We start from the raw sequence: 9,949 nt of genomic DNA, 5'->3' as shown, positions 1-9,949 counted from the left end.
CCAAGGGGCAGATCGTCCCCACCCCAGAGCCCAACGAGAGGGTGGTATTCATCCCCCACTTCATCCGTGGGTTAGGATTTCCCCTCCACCCTTCGTCCGTGGACTCATGTGCTACTACGGGCCAGATTTCCATGATCTAGCCCCGAATTCTTTCTCAACATCTCGACATTCATTGTCGTGTGTGAGGCCTTCCTCTGCATCCCACCCTACTTCGTATTATGGCTAAAGATCTTCAATGTGAAGCCAAAAGTGGTGGATGGTCAACACGCGGAGTGCGGAGGTGCAATGGTGAGCAAACTATCCAATGTCACGTGGCCCACTGGCACCTTTGTGGAAACCGTCAAGGGGTGGCAGAAGCAGTGGTTCTACGTCACTGAGCCCCGCGACACCACCTGGGCCGCGGCTCCCGAATTCAAGTTCGGGCCCCCAATGTGGCTTACCTCCAGGCTAAAAGGGCCTGGACTGGTCGTCGTCAAATGAGATATCGGCGCTGCAGGCGCGCGTCAAGAGCATGGTGGACAAGAACATCAAGCTCGTCAATGTGATCCAGGTGATGCTTTTTCGCCGGACCCTTCCCTGCCAAAGCCAGACTTGCCATCTCTGGGAGTTCGATCTGGCCAAGCACCAGACCTTGCGACAGTTCTCCGGCTCCACGCACGAAGATATCTGGAAGGTTCTTTCAAGGCCAATTAGACGTGGCCACAGACATGCGAGGACTGCGGATACGACCTGACCCATCTAGCCAGTCTGGTAAGTTCTTCATACTTCAAGGTGTATCTCTTCCTGCGCATTCGAGGAAGATGTCTAAGTTTCTCCATTTGTCTTTTTAGAGCTGGATAAAGAAGGCGGAGCGGATCCAGTGTCCGGCTCTGTTGCCTGAAGACCCAGCTATCCCACTTCTAACGAAGATGCTAGTTCCGGCGCCCTACCAGGCGCCGGAGAAGAAGGGCCAGGCGGGAAGAGGCGGCCTTCGCCGTAAAGGCACTTCAGACATGACATCCGAAGATGCCGAAACCCACTCCTCCCCCACCACCGAGGACGAGGAGGAAGAGGAAGAAAGCAACTCTCCCCCCGAAGGGGGAAGGAAGAAGAGGATGACCTCCATGGATCTAGAGGCCGAGGCATCCAAGAAGGGGAGGGTCTCCCTCGCGGATAACTCTGCATTGGACACTGATAGCAGCTCCGAGTGGCACCCCAGGGAGAAGCCCATGGCCGAATCGTAAGTACTCCCAGGCACTTATATACACATATATCCAACTTCTTTACTTCGTTTTTTAATATGTCGAATCATGCGCTGTAGTTCGGCCCACGCCCGCCCCCAACAATCCTCATCTTTGAGGAATTCACTGGATCCGAAGGTGATGGACAACGGGTCGCTTCTGGGGGCCTCCTCTCCCAAGGCCACGGACAACGTCGAGGTGTTGTCCCGAAGGACCTGCCCAGGCCAGGGAGAGGTACAAGAGGCCGTCAGGGTGGCGCCAGAGGGTGATACCTCGGCCGCTGGACACATGGGGGAGCAACCCCCCTGGAGACTGGCAATGGGGGCCATATCCAATTCGGCCCCCAACCGAATACTATTCCGGAGGCCCATATGGCTCTGGAATCAGGCAAGCAGCCTCCTTCGAAAGAAGGAGGTGCACCTATTTCGCCGGTGACCTCTGTCCATCCAGAGGCACCGGATACTCTACTGGATGTGCTGCAAAGTGCTTCCATTGTTGAGGAACACCGTATCCTCATGAGTATGGTGGTTGAGAGGGTTCAGTCCGCTAAGAGCAGACTGACCAAAGCCTGCACCAGCCTTTTAACAGGCTTTGAGGTATGCGACTTAATTATGCAAAAAAGGATGTCATAGTATAGACGTTAGCCCCTGAGACTCTGTACGGTATTCGAAAAGAAAAGCCGAATAGAGGATTAAATAATTTTCACAGGAGACTAACCAGATGTGTCTATGTGAATAAGCAGGCGTCGATGCTGGCTATGACCTCCCATTCTGCCGAAGTCTCCAAAGTGAAGCAGAGTCTGGAGCGGGCCGAGGAAGAGCTCGGCCGTGTGAAGAAACAACTAGAGGACGAGCAAGGTATGCAATGGCCTATCTAGATATAGAAAGATATGAATTGTTTGTGTTGATCATGTTATCATGATATTTCGCAGGAGCTGCGACCGAGGTGGAGACCCTCAAGAGCACGCTGGTCAAGGCCTAGAAGAGAGCGGCAAAGGAACAAGCCGCCTGCAAAAAACACGAGCCAAGGGTTGGGGAGGTCCAGCAAGAGCTCCAAGATGCCACAAAGAAATGCGAGTCCTTGGAGCGCAAGATTGCAGACCAAGAGTCCGAACTTGCTAAGGCCTACCAAAGTGCACAAGAGGCCCGGGTTGAAGCCCAAGGCGCCCTTCAGGAAATCTAGGAGGCCAAGAAGATTGCAGCGGGTAAGGCCTTTATTATGCAGAGCAAATATGTGAAGCAAAGGTACCTCTTACTGACCTGGATTTGGAGTTCTCCCGGAGTGTTTGCGGATCTGCCACGCAGTGTTACTAATGCTGCGGAGTTCTTCCGAGCTGAAGAGGGAAGCTCAATGAAGAAGCTGTTCTGGTCGCAATACCTTGCGCCAGAGCATCCGGTTCCCTTTAGCGATCAGCTGAAACAGCTGAGCGAACTACATAGGGTGGCCGAATCGGCCATGGAGGATTTGATAATCCGTTTGTGGCCTACCGAAGCCATACCCAACAGCTACTTCGGGCTCGTGAAGCGGCTAGTCGATGCCTGCCCTCGACTTGACACCATCAAGCGGTCGGTCTGTATCGAAGGTGCGCGGATGGCCTTCTCCCGTGTCAAGGTGCAGTGGGCAAAGATGGACGCCTTCAAGCTCACGACCGAGGGACCGCCCGCGGGCAAGGAGCACCGCACAACCAAGCGGTATTTTGATGATTCCCTAAAGGGATCCCACATTTTGGAGGGCCAGTGTGCAAAAGACATTATCTTTGAATGAAGACATTCATATTATCTCATCCTGCATTATGAAACAAAGCTGATATGTAATATAATGCTTGTTGTTTGTTTAAAATTTTGCCTCCTGTGCGGCCGTTTTATTAAATCTAAGAGTTGGCCAGTCGTCGGCTTCAGCCCCCACGTAGGTAGTACGAGGGTGTTCGGGTTGGAACCTAAACACTCTCGATCCAAGAGTTTAGTCCTTGAAGGAGGTGTTTAGCGCAACGAACCAGCCAATCGGACTATGTGGCTTTATCACCCTCACTTAGCCATAGGAGTTTGACAATAGAAATGTAGGCGCAACCCCTAGTTAGTATTTGTTAATCCGGACTAGGGTGTTGTAGACACCTGATCGGGTGGAGGCCGATCCGTCGCATAATGCGGGAAGAAATCGCAAGAGATTTTAACCTCCGAATAGCTGACCAGCTCTCGCCCCATCATGATAGTCAGTTTTCGGCTTTCTCTACTGAGGTGTTTACCCGGATGAACCAGAAACACAATCGCAGTAGTTCTCCATTTACTACCCTTGCCGATTGGACAAAATGTAAGGTAGTAAGCACAGGAGCCGGGCAACCCAACTATTGACCAAAGACATGATTGGGAGCCGATGCATATAATGCTAAAATCGGGGTGCCGAACTATACTATAAAAAGTGTTCGGACTTTGTTCCCGTAGTATGGGGCGCAATGAAGCCCCTGGCGAATTGAAGCGTACCAAAAGTGTACGGCTGCAATCGATAAGAAGAGTGAAATAAAATGAACTAGTAAGCCAATGCCACATAAGTTGGGCCGCAAACTATTTCCATTATAATTTGATTAATACGTCGAAGCGTATTTGTACAAATAGTGCGATAAGCAACATGGCTATTTAACATGCCAAGACCAAGGGGGGAGCTGCATGCGGGTCTTGAAAGCAGGTAGAGTAATCATCAAGAAGACCACCTGGAGATTCCGCCACACGTCTATGCTGCTTGCCACCTTGGTATATCCATCCTTCGAAAGGATCGGTGATCAGGCCGTCATGAGGGTTCTGTGGAAAAGAAAAGAAAATAAAAGACAAGGGAAAGTATGCGTGTCTGGGGAAGGTCGAGCCGTATTATGGACCACAATCGAGTTATGCCTCCGTCTATGCCCATGGTATTTTGAGTGCATAGTTATGTATGCGCGGTAGGTACGCCGCCATTTGGTTGGGACTGAGATAGAGGCTGAATTGCTAGTCGAACTCCTGATGAGCTGGACTGTCAAGCTGCGGAGTAGTCCAGACTCGTTTGACAGTGTCCGGGAGCTCGGCCGCTGAATTAAAGTTCTGCTTGATAAGGCCGCTCTGTACTTCCGCTGCCAGGGCCGCGTGCTCCTCGGTACAGAGGGAGCGTTCAATGTTTCCATTGACTATTATGACACTATGTGGTCCGGGCATCTTGAGTTTGAGATAAGCATTGCGTGGCACCGCATTCAATCGAGCAAATGCAGTTCATCCGAGCAGTGCGTGATAGCCACTGCGGAAGGGGACGATATCGAAGATCAAGTCTTCGCTTTGGAAGTTGTCCGGGGATCCGAAGATGACTTCCAATGTGATTGAGCCCGTGCAGCGGGCCTCTACACCTGGTATTACTCCTTTAAAGGTAGATTTTTGGGATTGATCCTTGATGGATCGATGCCCATCTTGCGGACTGTATCCTGATAGAGCAGGTTGAGGATGCTGCCACTGTCCATGAGGACTCGCGTGAGGTGGAATTCATCAATGATTGGGTCGAGGACCAGTGTGGCTGAACCGCCATGACGGATACTGGTCGGATGGTCCAGGCGATCGAAGGTGATCGGGCAGGACGACCATGGGTTGAATCTTGGGGCGACTGGCTTTATCGCGTAGACGTCCCTGAGAGCGCGTTTGCACTCCCTCTTGGGGATATGGGTAATGTATATCATGCTCACCATTTTAACCTAGGGGGGACTTCTTTTGTCCCCCTGTGTTCAGCGGATGGGGCTCCTCGTCGTCGTCCCCACTTTGCGACCCCTTCTCCTTTTTCTCAGTATTTAACTTACCGGCCTGTTTAAAGACCCAACAACTTCTGTTGGTATGATTGGCTGGTTTATCAGGGGTGCCATGGATTTGACATGGACGATCGAGTATGCGGTCCAAGCTGGATGAGCCCGTATTGTTTCTTTTAAATGGCTTCTTCCGCTGGCTGGACTTGGAGCCACTGAATCCGGCGTTGACCACCGTGTCATCGGTGTTGTCACCATTGCTTCGACGATTATGTCTGTTGCGTCGGGGCTTGCCGTTGCTATTTTTGGCTTCAGACGTGCCAGGTTCGCTTGCATTATTGTGGCTATGGGCTAGCCAGCTATCTTCGCCCACGCAAAAGCGGGTCATAAGTGTCGTGAGGGCTGCCATGGACTTCGGTTTTTCTTGGTCGAGGTGTCGGGCGAGCCACTCGTCGCGGATGCTATGCTTAAAGGCCGCTAGGGCTTCGGCATCCGGACAGTCGATGATCTGGTTCTTTTTAGTTAGGAACCTAGTCCAGAATTTCCTAGCTGACTCTCTGGGCTATTGAACTATGTGACTTAAGTCATTGGCATCCGGAGGTCAAACGTATGTACCTTGGAAGTTGTCGCGAAAGGCATCTTCCAAGTCCTCCCAGCTGCCAATGGAGTTTTCTGGCAGGCTATTTAACCAGTGCCGAGCTGGTCCCTTGAGTTTTAGTGGGAGGTATTTGATGGAATGAAGATCATCGCCACAGGCCATATGAATATGGAGAAGAAAGTCCTCAATCCATACCGCGGGATTTGTTGTTCCATTGTATGATTCGATATTCATGGGTTTAAACCCTTCTAGGAATTCGTGCTCCATTACTTCATCAGTGAAGCAGAGGGGGTGTGCAGCACCTCTATATCGGGCCAAGTCGTGACATAGCACGGACGGAGTCTGTCTGCGATTTTCGGCCCGGACATGGTTATGCTTGTCACGTCCGGCTAGATAGCTGTCGTCGTGCGTCGGGGCTCGCCCCGTGATCCGTAGATCGATCTGGTCTGACCCGCTCTATTTTCCAGGTCCTGCCGCAGGTCATATGTATATCCCGAGCTGTTGTGTCTCTACGTTTACGGCGAGGTAGTATGGGTTGGTGTTCGGCTTTAGTTGCTGTTTTGTCCCGGCCACGTGGTGGTCGGTCAGCCGCGTTACGAGCTGATGGTACGGGCTCAAGTGCCTCGTCGTCGAATTGAGGTAGCAGTTTATGCCTCAGGTAACTTTTGGTTGGGCGCTCGAGGCCGTATTCCTCGGCTGCCAGGACATTAGTCCACCTGTCATTGAGTAGGTCTTGATCAGCTTGAAGATGCCGCTGCTTCTTTTTCAGGCTCCTTGCAGTGGCAATTAGCCGGCGCTTAAAGCGCTCCTGCTCGAGGGGTTCCTCAAGCACGATAAAGTCTTTGTTGCCGAGGCTCACCTCATCCTCGGAGAGTGAAATATAATTATTTTCCTCCAAGTCTTCGTTTATGGCTTGTTCATCAGGGCTAACCTGCCCATCTTCCCGATCGTCCTGTTTGGGGGTTGGCTCGATGGGGTCTTCTTGGTCTTCGGTGTCGTCCGAAGTATTGTTGTATCTCGTGCCGGTATCACTGTCTTTTCCGCAACGTGATTTAGAGCAGCGCCGCTGACGTTGGCGCTTTGGCTGGATCTCAGGAGGTTTATCCTTGACTGGATCTTTATCTTTATCGCTGTTACCCTCTTTGGGTGTATCCACCATGTACACATCATACAAAGAGGTGGCTGTCCAGCGTCCGGTAAACGACGGGTTTTGGGCCTGCTCTTCTCCGGCATCGTCGTCTATACCATCGATGTCTTCGAAGCCGTAATCGAGCATGTCAGTTAAGTCCTCGACAGTGGCTATGAAGTGGGTGGTGGGTGGGACGTGAAATTCCCCGCTCTCAGCCCCTAGTCCGGGCTGGGCATAGTTCGGACATTGTTCCTCTATAATGACGAGGGATCACATCAAGTCCAAAGCCTTGCTTAAAGGCGAGGTTTGGCCAAGGAGAAGAGAGTCCGTGGAGTATGGCGGGAAGGAGACTCCTTGGCCGAGCTCACATGATGCTGACTCCATGGGTTCGGAGCCAGTGTCTGGAGAAGGGTCCGGCTTCATGATGGTTGCCAGCGACACTACTTCCTCTGGCTCTCTCGTACTGGACTTAGTGGCCGCAGATAGTCCGGCGGGCTCAAGAATCCCGTCTTTGGACCTGGCGATGCGCTCCGGATCTAAGGCCAGAGCGGAGGTTGGGGTCGTGAACCCTTGGAAGATCAAGTCTCCTCGGATATCAGCGACATAGTACAATTTCCAAAACTAATCTAGTGACCCGGGGCATAGCTGTCGATCTGCTCTAGATGGCCAAGTGAGTTGGCCCGCAGTGCGAAGCCGCCGAACACAAAGATCTGGCCGGGGACAAAGACCTCCCTCGGGGCAGTATTGTTGTGGATGACTACTGGAGCCATCGAACCTTCTGATGATGACACATCAGAACTCTCAATGAAAGCACCAATGCCGGTGTCAAAACCGGCGGATCTCGGGTAGGGGGTCCCGAACTGTGCGTCTAAGGTCGATGGTAACAGGAGACAGGGAAAACGATGTTTACCCAGGTTCGGGCCCTCTTGATGGAGGTAATACCCTACTTCCTTCTTGATTTATCTTGATGAATATGAGGATTACAAGAGTTGATCTACCACGAGATTGTAATGGCTAAACCCTAGATGTCTAGCCTGTATGATTGTGATTGCCTCTACGGATTAAACCCTCCAGTTTATATAGACACAGAAGGGGCCTAGGGTTGTACAAAGTTGGTTTACAGATGAAGGAATCTTCATATCCGAAAGCGAAGCTTGCCTTCCATGCAAAGGAGAGTCCCATCTGGACACGGGAGGAAGTCTTCTGCCTTGTACCTTCACGACCCATCAGTCCGGCCCACGTCACATAGCCCGGACGCCCGAGGACCCCTTAATCCCGGACTCCCTCACCACCTCCTCTGGTAATGTGGGAAGGGGGCTTGGGGGAGCACATCCCCTTAGTGGGCCGGTGTGCCCCCTCCCCTTGGCCCATGAGGCCCCCAACACGTGCCGGGGCCCCCTGAAACCCCTTTCGGTCATGCTGGCCATCACCCGGTATCCCCGGAACACTTACGGACTCCAATACCCTTCGTCCAATATATCAATTTTCACCTCCGGACCATTCCGGAGTTCCTCGTCACGTTCAGGATCTCATCCAGGACTCCAAACAACCTTCGGTAACCACCATAATGACTCAACTATACTTATATCGTCACCAAACGTTAAGTGTGTAGACCCTACGGGTTCGAGAACTATGCAGACATGACCGAGACACCTCTACGGTCAATAACCAATAGCGGGACCTAGATGCCCATATTGGCTCCTACATATTCTATGAGGATCTTATCGGTTGAACCTCGATGTCAAGGATTCAGCTAATCCCATATGTAGTTCCCTTTGTCTATCGGTATGTTACTTGCCCGAGATTCGATCATCGGTATCTCCATAACTAGTTCAATCTCGTTACCGGAAAGTCTCTTTACTCGTTCCGTAATACAAGATCCCATGGCTAAACCATTATTCACATTGCTTGCAAGCTTCGTGTGATGTTGTATTACTGAGTGGGCCTTGAGATACCTCTCTATCATACGGAGTGACAAATCCCAGTCTTGATCCATGCCAACTCAACCGACATCCTCGGAGATACCTATAGAGCACCTTTATAGTCACCCAGTTACGTTGCGACATTTGGTACACACAAGGTACTCCTCCGGTGTTAGTGAGTCGCATGATCTCATTGTCATAGTAAGAAGAGAGGAAAGGGGAACTGCGCTAAATGGATAATTTCATCCTGGTGATGGGCTATTCCAATGGGCATGCATCTGAGATATGGGCTTTGAGCGTAGGAACGCCCACCTTTACAAGAGCTCAGTTCTAAGATTGTTTGCGCGCAGGCACCACTACTATTCTGTCTTTTCTTGTTATGCATCCGGTCCTATAAATCTTTTTTTTTCTGAACAGAGGAAGAGAAATAAAAATGTCACTTCGCTCGCCTTGGGGGACCTAATTAGGAGCTGATTGATTTCTTTAATAGATATGAAGATGCCTTGAATGAACCCAAGCAAGCCGAAATAGAATACTATAAGTATGAAGTGGACATCTATGGTTTAATTGGAAACATCTCTTTTCTATTTATATTTTGCCAGTGCCTCCCTTTGTGGCAGAGCGAGCGCCTTGACTAAGATAGATTGACTCTTTCATTCTGAACATATACTTAACATGCAGAAAACGACAACAATAAACTTGACACGATCATATGCTACATTTATAGTTTGGGTCTTATCCATCACATCATTCTGCTAATGATGTCATCCCGTTATCAAATGACAACTCATGTCCATGGCTAGGAAACCATAGCCATCTTTGATCATTGATCTAGTCCGGTAGAGGCTTACTAGGGACATGTTGTTGTCTATGTATCCACACATGTATCTGAGTTTCCGATCAATACAATTCTAGCATGGATAATAATCAATTATCATGAACAAGGAAATATGATAATAACCAATTTATTATTGCCTCTAGGACATATTTCCAACACACACAAGTCTCCAATGATAGCACCTGCACAAACAAACAAATACTTGCACTCAACATGATAAAGGGGTTTTCAATCCCTTCACGGTTACTTGCAAGGATGAGATCTGATAGAGATAGGTATAAAAGATAAATAAAAGTGCAAAATAAAGTAAAGGTAAATAAATTACAGCAAGGTATTTCTGCATTTTGGGTTTTATAGATCTAAAAATAATATGATAAGAATATCGACCCGGGGCCCATAGTTTTCACTAGAGGCTTCTCTCTTGAAAGAATGCATATGATGGGTAGACAAATTATTGTTGGGAAATTGGTAGAAAAGCGAATAATTATGATGAT

The sequence above is a fragment of the Triticum urartu genome, chromosome 7, assembly GCF_003073215.2.
Source record: "Triticum urartu cultivar G1812 chromosome 7, Tu2.1, whole genome shotgun sequence".
Taxonomy (NCBI): domain Eukaryota; kingdom Viridiplantae; phylum Streptophyta; class Magnoliopsida; order Poales; family Poaceae; genus Triticum; species Triticum urartu.
Note: the sequence above shows the minus strand (reverse complement) of the source record.